The 16,156-nt window shown below is 44.2% G+C and overlaps 2 long non-coding RNA genes across 3 annotated transcripts; both read left to right on the top strand.

Moving 5' to 3' along the window:
* The first annotated feature begins 1,592 nt into the window (after positions 1 to 1,592).
* On the top strand, positions 1,593 to 13,216 carry LOC102006792. 2 transcript variants are annotated; one of them, XR_001234252.1, is made up of 6 exons: positions 1,593 to 1,737; positions 3,161 to 3,262; positions 8,342 to 8,535; positions 8,839 to 9,001; positions 10,017 to 10,178; positions 13,176 to 13,216. It is a non-coding gene; the product is annotated as an uncharacterized LOC102006792 (long non-coding RNA). The 2 variants fall into 2 exon arrangements; XR_261085.2 differs by having other exon boundaries at positions 8,839 to 9,051.
* Positions 13,217 to 13,235: 19 nt separating this feature from the next.
* Positions 13,236 to 15,866, top strand: LOC106148611. The gene is made up of 2 exons (XR_001234251.1): positions 13,236 to 13,416; positions 15,372 to 15,866. It is a non-coding gene; the product is annotated as an uncharacterized LOC106148611 (long non-coding RNA).
* Positions 15,867 to 16,156: the final 290 nt, after the last annotated feature.

Raw genomic sequence — 16,156 nt, 5'->3', positions numbered from 1 at the left:
ACATTTGTATAGAATATACACGTATTATGTACTTATTTTTCTATGGTAAATGATAGTAGTGTATATTGCATCTGCACTTCTGCAGGGGAGTACTGTGGATTGAACCCAGGTACTCTTTACCACTGAGCTACATCCATTGTCTTTCCCATTTATGAGACAGGATCTCATTATGTTGCCCATGCTGGCCCCAAACTCCTGGGTCCAAGGGATTGTCCTCCTTCAACCTCCTAAACATCTGCCACTACAGGCGTGTACCACCAAATCTGGTCGTTTCTGCACTTTCTGTTTTTCACTTAACAGTATATCCTGGAGTCACTTCCCTGCCAACAGAGAAAACAGGTGCTTTGGTCTTCAAGGCTACATAACAGTTCGTTATATAGATGCACCACAACTGTAGGGCATTTATATTGTTTCTAACCTTTTGCTAGAACAAGTGTTGCAACAACCAATAGCCTTACACATGCATACTGTGTCTTTACCATAAACTTCTAAAGAATGGAATTGCTGGGTCCAAGGCTATGTAAACTTTAAACCATAGTGGCTATTGCCAAATTGTAATTAACAGAATCCTATCATCAGATGAGTATCTTAAATACACTGCAACAATTGCTATTTGTAGTGTTCTTCAACTACTTATGAGGTATCAGGGCACCACAGTCTTCACAGACCTCCACTTGATAGAGTGGATGTTAGCAAGAGGCACATCGCATTTTTCCATCATAGATCTACTCACACAGGAATCAACCACGCTTAGACTTTTACAAGCAAACCTAAATCTATGGATGTAGATCCAATCCTTTTTCTTAAACCTCCAGTGGGGCAAACTCTAGTTTTTGACATTTAGAAAGTGAAACTGAGTAGAAACCAAGATGAAAGATGATCATCAGGCTTCCTCTTTAGGTTGACTACAGCACAAACAACCACATTATGAGAAATACACTAGCTTTTCTAAATTCCCTGTTCTAATTACTGCAGACGTTAACGTGACCAGGTAAGAACTATGTTTAGCCATTTATAATTACAGGGCAGTATATCTCTAAAAGTATAAAGTTGATATCTGAAAGTCACAATTAAAAATAAAATCTGGAGACAAACTTTGCTTCTGTGTGTCCCTCTCTAAACGTAAATTCTACGTTTAAATGGCTAGATTTTAGCAGATGCAGAACACCACTAGAAACGTCCAGTCTCCCAATTCAGCGGGCTTATGTCTTATCCGGCCTGTGCAAATTCTTGGAGCATATTTCACGAACTTATAAGACATGAATTCATTTGACATGTTTAGGAACCATGCAAAATAAAGTCGTATATGTTTTAAAGCTTTCGAAAACTGAGGGATTCCCTGTGCCAGGAAAAGATCATTAGACCTGCACTTAATACTTGGAATTACAAAGGGAGGAACAAAATAGAACGCTTCTTATCATGGTGTATTAGGATCTTCCATTCTAGGTAGGATTTTTCGTTCACGATTCAGGGAAGGAGAGCGAGGGCGAGCCAGGTCTGCAGCCGAGGAGTGTCTATAAATAGGAGGTGAAGTGTTCTAATACCGAGAGGGTGCGTCATAGCGTCCCTCCCCCGAGCTGGAAGCCCGGGCGGCCGCGGGAGCCACAGCACGCCCCTGGGACGCCCGCCCCGGCTTCCTGCTCCGGGCCGCAGCCAGCTCCCTCCCGGGGCAGGAGATCGCAGGCCGGGCCCAGGCCCGGCACCCGCAGAGGCTGAGCTGCACAGCCGAGAGGCAGGGTGAGAAGGACTGGGGTGCTCCGGCTCGCGTGGCAGCCGATGCCACCGCCCCCATCCTCTGGTTTCTCCCCACCGGTCCCACCCTCCTGCCTGCCGGGAGAACAATAACCCCGGCGAGACGGGCAACAGGGACACCCGGGACACCCGGGCGGCCCACAACGCGTGCAGGCTAGCGAGGGGGCGGCCTGGGCGGAGGGCCGGGCCCTGTCCGAGGCCACGTGGACGATAATTTAGTCTCTTGAAACCTAAACTCTCCAAGCGTCTGTTCCAAGCCAGGAGAATTCCCTAGAGTCAAGATAGAACACCAGTAGCAGTTGATTAGAACACACTTTTGGGTCCTTTTCTAGTTCGTATCTGAATCTCTAAAGTCACTGTAGGAATTTGCAAACATCCGTCTTTTTGTAAACAGATTATTCTGGGATTCCCCAACCCTGGCTCCTGTTTAACTCTGCCTGTTCTTCCAGCTTGACCCTGTCTAAGTGTCCTCCCTCTCTCTTTCCCTGTTACACATACCATTTTATTCCCCTTGCCCTATTGTTATTATTATTATTATTATTATTATTATTATTATTATTATTATTGATCCTGCAATTCTTTTCCCTTCTGACTGGCACCTTCTTTGCCACGTTCTATATACTCATTTTCATTATCTCCTAATTTGTCTCCTCCGATTCTTTCTTTTATTTTTTTTTAGTTACAGATAACCGCATCTGCATGATTTTTTTTCCCTTTCTTCTGCCAGGAGTCCTGTCTCTCTAAGGACTGAAGGGTTCCTGGAAAAAACCAAGAAGGTTGCATGGCATTTTATCTCAGCAAAATATGCTGGAGTTCCACTTTCCAGGAGCCAGGGCTTGTGGGGGATTTTATACTTATATGTAGGTCAAGCTATCTTAGCTGGAGAAGTCACAAACCTCGGTGCTGTCTTGCTTAAAATGAAAAGGCATGCTGGCAAACTTGGGGGGCTGTTTCCAAACTGGGTCTCTAAATAGGGATTTTACAACCTACACTTACTTTAAAGCAAAATTTCAATCACACAGTGTTTAAATTCAGGACACTGGCATCTTTCATTCACCTGGAAAGTGTGTGTTTGGCCAGCTTTTTCCATCTGCTCCCACAAAGAGGGACTGACCACTTTGTTCTCAGGGTGCCCTAGGGCACAAGTATCACCTTTTATAACCACACACAGCAGACGCAGCTCCTAGACTTGGAACCCAAAGAAAAGCAGGCAAAAGAATGGTTAAAAATTAAACAAAAAGCATACTTCTGTGGCTAAAAAGTCGAGAGGTGAGAATGGATGTGAGTGGCTGGGGTGAGCAGGGAGGGTGTTGTGCAAGCGGGGTGCATTTCCCGGAGGTGGCTCTGCCAGGGCTGACCCTCGGGCTGGGCGGGGCTTGGACAGAGCAAGAGTCACATTTCTCTGCAGATGGTATCAGATAGAAATGAGCTGGCGCAGCCATGACAAGAAAACAAACAGCAGCAGCACCATGCGGGAGGGAGGACAGTCACCTGCCGGAGCAGAGAGAGGGTCAGTAACTGCCGGCTTTGTCTCGGTGGGCACCAAATGAAGATAGGCACCTGGCTCCAACCCACCACCTACGTTTGTAAGTTACCAAAACTGCTCTCTGCCAGGCAGGGCCTGGCCTGAAGAGGCATCGAGACCAAACTATCGGTCACGACCAGCCCTATTTCCATAAGCCATCCTCTGACCCTTCAAAAAATTGTAGCAATTTGGAGGCCCAGCCAACAGGAGCAAGATGCCAAGAAGATGATTATCATCATTTATTGAAATTTATCTTACACTAGGCACTCTGTTACAAGCTTTAACACAGTATCTCACTTAATCTTCATTAAAGATGTTGAGGTGGATGGAATTATTCTTATTCTATATGGTACGTGAGGAACCAGGGAGCTGGGCACAGTGGTGCACACCTGTAATCCCAGAACTCAACAGCAGAGACAGGAGGATCTCCACAAGTTTGAGGCCAACCTGGGGTTACTCAATGAGTTCGAGGCCAGGCTGGACTACACAGTGAGACCCTGTCTCAGCAAAAAAAAAGGAGGAGGGAACCAACCAACCAAAATACAAAACATAGACAAAAAGCTTATTTAACCAGGGGCACAACGCTGGTGAGCAGCAGACTGTATGAAACCCTCGTCTAGCTCCAAAGCCTACACTACAGATCCCTTGAACAGGAGGTAAAGGGTATCCCCAACCATGAGGGCCTAGGAACTCGCCTGGAGGTTGCGGAGAGTTGACATATCCCTTCCTTGTCTCACTTAGAGGCCCTGTGTTTGTGGGGTCTATGTTGTGCGGCTCTGCACAAGTCTGCTCAGGAGGCACGGTGGCAATCCCTGTTGTCTCCGTGGGACCTGATTCAGGTTCCTCTCTTCAACCTGAAAGAGCAAGGCTTCCTTGAGAGCACCCTAAACTGTGCCATCAAGTTTGGGGAGCAGCCATCCACGTGGAGCTGAGTAGTTGGCTCTTTACAGCAGTGGGAGGGCATATTCATTACCAGGGCGACCACAGCAGTGGTAGCTGTCACCATCCGTGACGGAGGCCCAGAGCAAGACACTGTGGCTCAGCAAGTGGTGGCTGCAGACCAGGATGGGTTGCTGTAGGGTCACAAGGGAGAGGCCTTGAGCCAAGCCAGGCTGGCAGCAGCGCCAGAGTCGAGTTGGCACTGACTCTGCAGCCATCCATGCAGTGCCAAAGCCTACCTTCCATTTAACTGCAAAGGGGGGAGCCAGACTGCCGGGATTGAGTCCAGCCTCCAGCCCTTCGCAACCTCACGGCTTCTGTAAAATGAATTAAAGCACATTCAGGCAAGTTAATTAAACTCTCTTGTGCCTCCGATTCTGATCTGAAAAATAGGAATGATAATACTGTTACTATTTCCCTCACAAGGCTGTTTTGAGAGTTAAATGAGTGAATGCACAGAAAGTACTTTGAACAGGAAGCTTCTTTCAGTGTAAGGTGTTACCATGACGATCCTCCTCACACACGGGGAGGTCCCTGGGGCTGGTGGGAGGAGGACAGCAGGGGATTCCCACTTCTGCATACACCCTCCCGCCATAGGGAAGTATGACAAAACTAGACAAAAGGAAGGCTGGTGGAGCTAGCACTCCAGAAAAAGGCTGGGTAGAAGTTTGATCACAACGTAAGAGCACCGATCCTCTCCACCCGGCCCCTGCCTTTCCTGTGGAGCAAGACCCTGAAATGAGGGGTCTACAGAGTGAACAGCAGAGTGAAGGAGTGAGCCAGGCATTAGACTGAGTGCCAGAAAAAAGAGCTGAGTTGGACCCTTGAGTACATCACTTTATTTCTTTGAGCATAAATTTCCACACAGTAAAATGGGTTCAAGTGTTTTGTTTTGTTTTTCATCTTTTTGAGACAGGGTCTCACTATGCAGTTCAGGCTGGCCTTGAGCTCACTTTGTACCCTAGGCTGGTCTGGAACTTGCAATGATCCTCCTGCCTCAGCCTCCTGAGTGCTAGGATTATAGGCATGCGCCATCACGCCTGGCTCCTCACATGCATTTTTGAAGCAAAGGGTCTTCCCAATGATTGAAACTGCCATTTTTTTTTAAAACATGATTTCACCTTTCTAGCCACAGTTGCTTCATCTATGAATGGGCACCTGACCAAGCTGGGCCAATTAGAGTCCTTCCTTTGGATTTTTAAATTTTTAGAATGGTGCTAGAAAAAGCCAGCCAGCCCTCAAGTGTGTTGAGTGTATTTAGAATGGAGTTGAGGACCACGTGGCAGCCATGTTTCACCCATTGACATGGAAGCTGCTAACATGGAGTAGAAAGCAAAGACAAGAGACAAGCTTTTGGGTGGTGTTTAGATCAGGTGTTTCGATACCTGCCCTCGCTTTGACGGATAACTGAGACACTCTGATGTCCTTCCAATTCACTTCCCTTTTCTGCCTAAGCTGGTTGGTGTGTTTTCTGTCACTTGTAACCGTAAAGCCTTGTTGTTACAAACCGTTTTTAAGATCCCTGTAACTCTATGGCTTTTACAAAAAACAATAATAATAGTGGTGTTCAAACAGGGCTGTGTCTCTGAACTATGGGTTATTTTTTGAACCCTCATTTAACTCATTAAAAGAGAATAGGTTCAAAACTCTTTATAGCCTTCTATTATACGTACGTGAAAGGTATACAGGGCAAAAGCTGGTGTTTGGGTGAACTGTGAGAAAATCAGCTGTTAAATTATAAAAATTGACTTCAAAACTGTTGATGCAGTGACCTAGTTTTGAAACTGAATCCATTTTTTTTTCTTGTGCCCAGTATAACACAAGAAATTAGTAACTGCAGCTTGATGAGGGCCAATAAATTTAAACGGCTGAGTCAGAGTATGGGTATTTTGGCCTAAATTCCCGGTTTTGACTGTCTACATTACCTAATTAATAATGAGTGAGTAAAATCTTTCCTTTCTTTAGGTTTAAGTGGAGAGTGGAAATAGCTGTGCATGTCTCCTACTTCTGGTTTCTACGCTAATCCATCTAATCCATCCATCTATCTATTACTTAAAAAAACATATTTCAGTTTTTTTTTTTTTTTTTTTTTTTTTTTTGGTTTTTCTCCGGTACCGGGAACCGAACTCACGACCTTGCGCTTGCCAGGCAAGCGCTTTTGCCGCTGAGCTAAATCCCCAGCCCCTACATATTTCAGTTTTTAATAAATACATTTCTTATTTAGGCTTCTTGAGCTTTAATAAGTTTCAATATATAAAATTTTGCATTTCTGCCACATTAAAGAACAGGAATGTCTGGTAACAATAAATCTTTCTAGTGAACTCTATACAATATTAAATTTGAAATTCATGAATGCATCTATACTTCCATCTATAATTGTGTTTCAATTTTTTCATTCTACAATAATTACTTTTTATAATGGTATTAGGAGTGGTGTTTTCATAGATAATATTAAAAACTATAAAAAATAATGAGATCTTATATTTTTCTTATCATTTTAATCTCACATACATACATACATCCAAAACACAAATCTTTAAACCAGAATTTATATATATAATAGTAAAACCATCTGTTTAGTTATTTTGGGGTACTAGGGGTTGTACACAAGGTCTTCACACTGAGCTATATCCCCAGTCCTTTGTTTTCATTTCTAATTCCTTGAGACAGAGTCTTATTAAGTTGTCCAGGCTAGGCTTGAATTTGTGATCCTCCTGCTTCAGCCTCCCAGAGTGCTAGAATTACAGGTATGTGCCACACCAGGGGAAATTAGTTACTTTGAGTTTCACAGACTCTTGGAGACTACCTTTTATAGTGGATAAGCTCCCAAATATAAAATTGTAGCTAAGTAAAAAGTGGTAAGAGGGCAAGGAGACCAGAGCTTGGATAAACCCCTACTGAGATATTAATATATCTGAATAAAAAATATTAGTGATATGGGGTATCAGTGCTGCCTGGGTCCTCACCTGGAGCCATGGAGGAACCCAGCTACCCAGACCTTCCTCCGCTAAAATGTGGAGCCTCTGGTTCTGCAATTATTTTCACTTTATTTGCACATAACCCTTGTTTAATCCTTTCTGTTAGGTAGCTCCTAACCAGTGTCTCACAGCTCAGCAATGCAGTGTGCTATGTAACCTAGGTAGCACACAACCACCCTGTCCTACGCTCTTCTTTCTCCTCCTCCTCCTCCTTTTTTTGGTGTATGCATGTGCATATGCATGTGTGTGTGTGCTAAGGATTGAACCTGCTCTACCACATGCTCTACCACTGAGCTCCACTCCTAGGACCCCAGCCACCTATTCTCCACATGGTCCCTAGCCCTTGCCCACTTTGAACTCCTATGCATGAACCTCCTCTCTCTGCCTGCATATCATTATGTCCTGGTCCACAGAATGTTTGGCCTTCATTGAATCTTTCTTTGGGTTTTGATAACCCCTGCTTGGAGGTAGAGGGCCATCAGGATGGGTGTCCCAGGGGTCAACCAGAGGGTGGGACCTGCACAGAGAACTCTTCTGGACCCTCAGCTGGTTTGGGCTTTGCATATTTCCCTCTGATTACTGTGTGGGTGGCCACAGGTGCCCATCGGTAGTGCCTGTTCTTGGTGCAGGTCCTGCTCTGGCCTGGGACAGTTTACCTCACTCTCAATTCTCTTTCTCTTCCACAGCTAGAAACACCCAGTGCTCCCTTACAGGGAGAAGCACAGCCAAGTGTCACTTCACAGCAAGGGCGCTTTTGAACAGCACAACTAGGGGATGCTGTCCTTGTGCGAACATCGTAGAGTGCGTTACACAGTTGACTCTGGATGGCATGGGTCAATCTTCCCACGTAGTCTCTTGGTGCAGTGAGCACAGACATATAAGGCTGCTGCCAGTGTAACAAGATATGCCATTTTACAGTAACTTTTTTTTGTATAAGTAGCAGAACACTCTAAAATAGCAATAAAAAGAGTAGCAAGTACATAAGGCCGTAATAATTGTGTGTGCTATATTTCTATACGATTGCTAGCACAGTAGGTTTATCTGCCCAGTATTACCACAAATATATGCGTAATCTGTTGTGTTTTGACATTATGAGGACACAATGTCATCAGGCGATAGGAACTATTCATCTCCCTGGTACTCTTAGGGGACCGCCATCATACATGTGACCTTTACTGACCAAATGCTGACCATGATCTGGTGCGTGACTATATTACTCAATAGAAGAAGCCAGAATGTCAACAGTGCCTTTCATGTTTGGTTCAAGATGAGCATGAGAAGACTGACCAGCAAAAGGCTAGTCCGGTGACGTGTAAGTGGTTGACTGCCAACCCCAAGCAGGTAGGTCTACGTGTTTAGAATGAAGTATGAAATATATTTTTGCTGCAGGGTTGCATACTATCACAGCGGTGTTAGGCAGGGGCATTGCAACGTGGTGTAGAGCTATGTACAACTTGCTGCCGGTGTGTTAAATGGTACAGAATCACACCTAATAGTAGAATCTGGATAGATCTGTAGTCAGGGGAGTAAGTTGGTAATGCTCCAGTGGGAACTATAGACACTTCGATAAGTTACCATGAGACAGTGCTTTGCAATCACCACTTATTTCTATTGTCTTACTTTGAATCTTTTAATCTCTTTAAGTGCACAACCAAATGTTCAGGAATTTGAAAATGTGTCATGAGTGCCAAAAAGAATCTGAAACATTAGAACCGTGACTAATCCCATGGTATGGGCTAAAACCATGTGTCCAAGAGCAACAGTGTTAGGACTGATGAAGAAGAGCCTAGAAAATGGGAAGACTTTGGTAAGCATGTGGCAGATGTCCTGCAGATTCACGTTCTGGAGTGACAACAGGTATGGTGAGGAATTTCCACAGCAACTAGGCTCCTTAAGCTGAGGTGTCAGTGAGCTGCCTGAGAAATTACTCTATTCACTTATTCATTTTACACTCAGTCAATAAATATTGCTGGGCACTTAGAAATGCCATGTATTACATCTCGGGAGATGGGGGTACATGGTAGGAGAGACAGTTATGTTATCTGAGAGGATGGATGTGACCAAGAGAACTGAGAAAACAAGGACCAATAATGACATATTATGAAGAAAGCCAACGAAGGACTGAAATAGAAAGTGAATGGTGTGTCTGGAAAGTGTTATGGATGGAATGTTCTCATCTCCCCAGAATTCCCACATTGAAGCCATAACACCTGTGTGATGGTATTTGCAGATGGGACCTTTGGGAGGTGATTAGATCAGGAAGGCAGAATCCACAAGATGGAATTAGTGCCCTCGTAGAAAGAGACCAGAGAGCTTGTATCCCCTCTCTCCAAGCAGGCACAAGGGAGAGGTCACAAGGTCCCATGCCTACCATCCGGGGACTGAGGTCTCACCTCAAACCCATTGTGCTGGCGCCTCAGTCTCAGGCTTTCAGGCTTCAAAAATGTTAAGAAATAACTCTGTTGTTTGAATACAGAGTCTCCAGTACTTAGTTGTGGCAGATTGTGTTGACTAATATGGGGCGGGCAACTTACTTTTTTTTTTTTAATGGAAAAAATAAAACAAAATTTCCTAACAAAATAATAGGAGAATAACAATGGTTAATACAAGGTATATTGTTATCTTCAAAGTAGTTTGAAATGATATTAGCCCAAATCTTTCTTTTTAAGGAACTAAGAGAAATTAGTAGTACAACTATCTTGTTTTGTTTTTTTTCTTTTCTCTTCCTTCCTTCCCCCTTTCTCCCACCCTGGTTCCTCTTTCCCTTTGAACAGTTTCTTTCCATTTCACAATATCTATTGTACATTTTGGTCCTTATTTAGTCTTTCAGTTTCTCACACCAGGAAGACAACATAACTTTTACTTTAGAAGGATGATCTGGGAAGGTTTCTCTGGGGAGAAGAATTGCTGTTGTCAGCTCTCAGCAGCCGAAGAGGTCGCCTCTGGAGTGACTGGGGACTTCTGCAAGAGAAGCCCTGCATCGGGTGAGCCCTTTATAGTTCTCAGGTGACTGTGAAAGGGTGTGTATGGGGCCGCTGGATCAGTAGAGAGGAGAACTCAAAGTCTGTCTGAGATGAAAGCAGGAAAGTCAGTTACTCAAGAGGACCAGGAGTGGATGTCTCAAAGAGGCAAAAGAAGATTTCAAAAATCAACACCAAGTCACAATGTGTTACAGGGTATACAGAGGAACAAAAGTTCAGTAGAGATTTACTGAGAATCTATACATACCAGACATTGTTGAGAGCAAATAGTGACAATGAACTCTGAGCTCACTGCCCAGCCCACCAACAGGAGGCAGCTAGATGCCAGGGGACACTGGGGCAGCCCAGTGCTTGCCCAACTAACAAATCCAGCACCACTAGCATGGGACACAGATTTGGGCAGGAGATTTGCCTTTGAAAGTCCTGCCTTATTTCCCCTTTGCTAACCCCTCCCCACCATAGCCCAGGTTCTGGAAAAGTTCAAGCCCTCTTACAAGACAAAAGCTCCGCTCAGTGCTCAATCTTCGGTTTTTACTTTTACTACTAATAAGTTTCTTGCCCCCATAGGACTTACAGTTAAGTGGGGGAGACCAGCAATTACCAAAACACCACACAGCGACATGGGCAGGTTTATCCTGTCCTGGCTTATCACTGACTGAAAAATGAATATCTCAGGTGCTGGTGATTTTCATTGGCTCCCTGTGCTTTACTGCAATGTTCAAAATTGGGGCAATGATGTATTATTTATATTGTTATGAAAAACAAGTTATAGTTAGTATTTTTTAAGGGAAAAACTCAAGGCATGGACTTGTAGTCTCAGCTACTTGAGAGGCTGACGGAGAAAGATTGCTTGAGCTCAGGAATTTAAGAGCAGTCCGGACAACACGGTGAGATTCTGTTTCAAAAAAAAAATGTCGGGAGGACTTGAACAATGTATGAAAAAGAGGTTATGGTGCCTGGGAAAGAAATTATGGGGAACAGACCTATTTAGGTAAGTCTGAGAAGGCTTCCTAAAAGAGATGCCCTTCCTCAAATAAAGAGTTAAAACAAGGAAAGGGTTAAAAGATAAAACCATATACAGTGTAAGAGGTACAAGTAAAGATATGCACAGCTATCACCTTAAGCAGAAATATTTAATATAGATAAAATTCAGGCTCAATAAACATGAGTGGCAAATGTTATATAGTTATTTTTATTTTCCTAAACCTATAATTGGAAAATTCCTTAATCTATATTTGAAATTTCTTTATATTCCAAATATTTTCAAATTGTATTATAGCTGCACTCTTTAAAAGTTACAGTACTTATTACCATTAGATAATGTTGGGTGGGGTTGTTTGTTTGGTTGGTTGGTTGGTTGGCTGTTTTGGTGCTGGGAATTGACCCCAGGACCTTAGACATGGGAGGCAAAGAGCTCTACCACTGAGCCTTTGTTAGATAATGGTTTGGGGGTTTTTTTATTTTGAATTTTTCTTTTGTTTTGTTTTTGTTTTTTGAGACAGGGAGGTTCTTACTATGCAGTTTAACCTGGCCTTGGTCTCACTATGTAGGCTAGGCTGGCCTCGAACTCATGGTGATCCTCCTGCCTCATCCTCTCCAGTGCTAGGATTACAGGCATGCACCACCACCCTCAGCTAGGTAATGTTAATATTTTTGTAAAAACAAACTAGTCACTATACCCTAATTTTCATGATATCTGTATTTGGTACCCTTGGTATCATGAATTTTATTTTATGCATAGTATTTAAAAATATTATCCCAAAAAGGGATCTAAAAACCAGGATCTACATACCAGGCATGGTGACACATTCCTGTAACCCCAGCACTCCAGAGGCTGAGGCAGGAGGATTGCCTTGAGTTTGAGGTCAGCCTGGACTGCATAGTGAGTTCAAGACCAGCCTGAACTGCATAGTGAGAACTTGTCTCAAAAAAAAAAAAAAAAAGAATTGAGGGTGTGCAAGGGTTCATTGGATTGCCAAAGAGGTCATGGCATAAAAATGATTAAATGTCTTTGCCCTATGGAGCAGGGATGACCCCAGCTCTGATTGTACATTGCATAGAAAGTAGCAATCAGTACAAAAAGGTAACTTTTTCCCATCACAAAGCCATAGTCAAACTAAGGCCATAAGCCACCAAGACTGGCGCTAGCCACAAGAGCATCCAGGCAGTTCCTCTCGCTCGCCCCGCTTGCCAGTCCATCTGCCGAATTTCATGTGGTTTCCTGTGGAGGTTTGCTCAGGGAAGAGAAGTCCAGCGACGAGCAAATACAAGACTCTGGTTGGCTTGTGAGAAAGATTTCTTAATTTTTAGTATTCTTTTAAACAATGTTACTATACTGGGGAAAAAGGGAGTGAATAGGGCAGGGGAGGGGGAGGAAGGGGCAGAAAACATGATCAAGACACAGTATGTATACATACCCGTTCCCCTAGATGAATGTAACTATTGTGTATTGCAAACATATACTAATAAAAATGAAAATATTTTAAAATTTTGATCACCTATTAGATTATAGTTTGTAGAAGTTTACAGGGTACAAAGTGCACAGGGAATGACTGAATCAAGCGATTTAGACTGGGAGTGTAGCTCACTAGTACACTAAATGCTCAACATGCATGAGGCCCCTGGTTCAATGCCCAACAGTGGGGAAGGGACCAAGCTAATTAATGTATTCATTGCCCCAAACATTTAACGTGTTTTGTAATGATGAGATGCACTCCATTATTAGTGGTATTCACACTGTGAAATTAATTGAAAAGAAAGATTTCTTATTTGAAATGCAAGTTGAACAACAGCAAATGCTGGTGAGGACGCATAGTAGCAACAGGAATTCTCATTCATTGCTGGTGCAAATGCAAAACAGCCCAGCCATTCTGGAAGACAGTTTGATCTCACTAAACTGCTGTATGTACTTTTACATCCAGGTATCATGGTACTTGGCATTTACCCATAGGAGTTTTTAATTTTTTTTGTTTGTTTTTGTTTTTTGTCTCTTTGAGACAGGGTCTCACCATGCAGTTCAGGCTGGACTTGAGTCACTTTGTAGCCCAGGCTGGTCTCGAACTCACAATGATCCTCCTGCTTCAGCCTCCAAAGTGCTGGGATTACAGGCATGCACCACCACGCTCAGCTTACCCATAGGAGTTGAAAGCTTATGTTCATGCAAAACTGTGCACATGCATGTTTATATCAGTTTTATTCACCTCTGCCAAAACTCAGAAATAACCAACATGCCCTTGAGCAGGTGAGTGGACAACCTGTGGTACATCAAGATGATGGAGGAGCATTCGATGACAAAAAGAAATGAGTTATCAAACCACAAGGAAATGCAGCCCAACATTAAGTGCATATTGCTTGGTGAAAGAAACAAGTCTGAACAGTCTGTATACTATGAGTGAACTAGTTGGTGTTCTGAAAACGGAGACCAAAAGTGAGGGGGAAGGGAGAGATGAACTATGGAGACCAAAAAACTCTATGAAGACCAACAGTGGGGGAGAAGGGAGAAGGGGACACACGGAACACTGAGGGCTTTAGGGCAGTGAACCACTCCATATGATATTATAAAGGTGGATACTTGTTATTACACATTTTCCCAAAGCCATAGAACATGTAATACCAAGAGTAAACCCTAATGTAAACGATGGACTTTGCATGGTAATGGTGTGTCAGTGTGAGCCATCTGTAACAAAAAGCCGGGCATGGTGGTGCATGCCTGTAATCTCAGCACTCGGGAGGCTGAGGCAGGAGGATCGTTGTAAGTTGAGACCAGCCTGGGCTACAAAGTGAGCTTAAGGCCGGCCTGAACTGCATAGCGAGACCCTGTCTCAAAAAAAAAAAAAAAAATGTGTAACAAATGTATCACTGTGCTGATGCAGCCTGGTGGCACACATCTGTGATCTCAGCTACTCTGGAGTTCAAGGCCAGACTCAACAATTCAGCAAGACTCTGTCAAAATAAAATTTATAAAAGGAATAGGACTGTAGTATTAGAGTGCATACATGAAGGCCTGTGTTCAGGAGAGCGAGAAAATACTGCTGTGATACAAGACATCAGTGGTACACTTTGCATGGGAATGATGTGTCAGCTATTTGTAACAAGTGTGTCACTGTGGCACCAGTATCACTAGTGGGGAGACTGCATTTGTCTGGGCAGGGAGAGATGTAAAATCTGCCCCTTCTACTCAACTTTGCCAAGAACCGAAAACTGCTCTAAAAAGTAAAGTCAAATTTTTTAAAAATTTTAAACGAAAAAGTTAATGTCAGTCACTGTGAGTTGGGCTAATCCGAAGCTTGCACTGAGAGATGAAGCTCCCTGGTGTGGAGGAGCGTCAGACCCTCCTCCTGGACCAGGCTGAATGGACCCATGTTGTTCTTCCTGCTGCAAATTGTTTTCTCTTTTCCTGTCTGCCAAGAAATTGTTTCTCATGCATTAAGGCCTAGGCCTAATGTAACCACCCATCTCTGCCCTTGACCTTGCTTTTCTTTCTGTACTCTCCGGACTTAGCAGCATGGCACACAGCACTTGGTGCTGCAGGTCATTTCTTCTGTGTCCCTCTCCTATGGCACAGGGGGTTGCCTCTAGGGCAGGGGTTATCTTGTTACCATATTTTGATCTCCTCAGCGTCTGCCATAGCAAAGCTGTCTAGAGAAGTGATGATCTCCAACGTGTGTGTGTGTGTGCGCGCGCGCGCGTGCACATGCATGGTTCAACATCACTGGGGATCGAAACCATACAAGCACTCTACCACTGAGGCACACCTTCAGCCATTAAAAAAATTTGTTTTTTAAAATTTTGAGGCACTGTCCCAAATTTCTGATCCTCCTGTCTCAGCCTCATGAGTACCTGGGATTCTAGCTATGCATCACCATGCCTGGCTCAGTCTGTGTGAAGGCAGTTCCACTAGCAGCGCTAAGGAGGAGAGCTTTGCAGTTGAGAGATAGGGGTGAGGAGACTCCTCCCAGATGCTCCGCAATGGTCTCTCAGACGAATGATGAGTTTCTGTAAGTCAGCAGCCAAAAGAACAGTGAGGAAGGGGTGAAGGTGGAATAGCTGAGTCTCCATCAATGGAGCAAATGTTGGGGAGGCAGCGGACTGGAAATCTGGATTACTTCCTGTGATGGGCGGTTCTGTGGGTCAGCTTGACTGGTCTAAGGAAGGTCCAGATAGCTGGTAAAATACTATCTGTGGTTGTCTCTGCAGGGTGTTTCCAAAATGGTTACTATTTGAATCTGTGTAGTGAGTATTCCCTCACTAATGTGGGTGGGTGTAATCCAAGCCACTGAGGATCCAAACAGAACAAAAAGGTGGTGGAAGGATAAATGTGCTTCTGCTTGAGCGGAACATCGATCTTCTCCTGCTCTTAGACACCAGCGCTTCTGGTTCTTGGGCTTCGGAGCTTCAACTAGATCTGCACTACCGGCTCTCCTGAGGCTCCAACTGGCAAATGGCTGATCGTGGTACTTCTCAACTTCCTTGATGGTGGAAGCCAATCCCGCATAGTAAATCTCTCCTTTCCTACCCACCTACCTATCAGTCTCTATCAGTTGGTTCTGTTTCTCTGAGAACACGGACCAGCACAATTCTAGAGCTTTCTAACTAGTCCATCTGCACCAGTCCTCACTGTCTTATAAAACTGCAGATAGTCTGTTCTCAGCACAGAGGCTGAAGTGAGCCGATTAAAAAATTAGAACTATCGTCCTCTCCCACTCAAAAGCTTTCAATGACTCCTCCTTCCTGGGAAAGCCGCAGTCCTTCCAGTGGTCTCCGAGGGCCTGCTTCCTCTGCCTCTGCCGCTTTGCCCCCCTCTCTGAGCTCTCCCTGCTCTCCTATCCCTTGCAGCCCCTCCTCCTGGGCACACAGCACCCTGCTACACTCCTGTCCCTACTTCTTTGCCCTTGTCATCCCCACAGTTTGGAATCTCTCCCCTAGACCATGTCTCCACTCCTTCAGGCTTTACTCAACTGTCCCCTCTTCCCGAGGTGACA

Source organism: Chinchilla lanigera, unplaced genomic scaffold (genome assembly GCF_000276665.1).
Source record: "Chinchilla lanigera isolate Chin_1 unplaced genomic scaffold, ChiLan1.0 scaffold00023, whole genome shotgun sequence".
Classification (NCBI taxonomy): Eukaryota; Metazoa; Chordata; class Mammalia; order Rodentia; family Chinchillidae; genus Chinchilla; species Chinchilla lanigera.
Note: the sequence above shows the minus strand (reverse complement) of the source record. Positions and strands in the feature narration are given on the sequence as shown.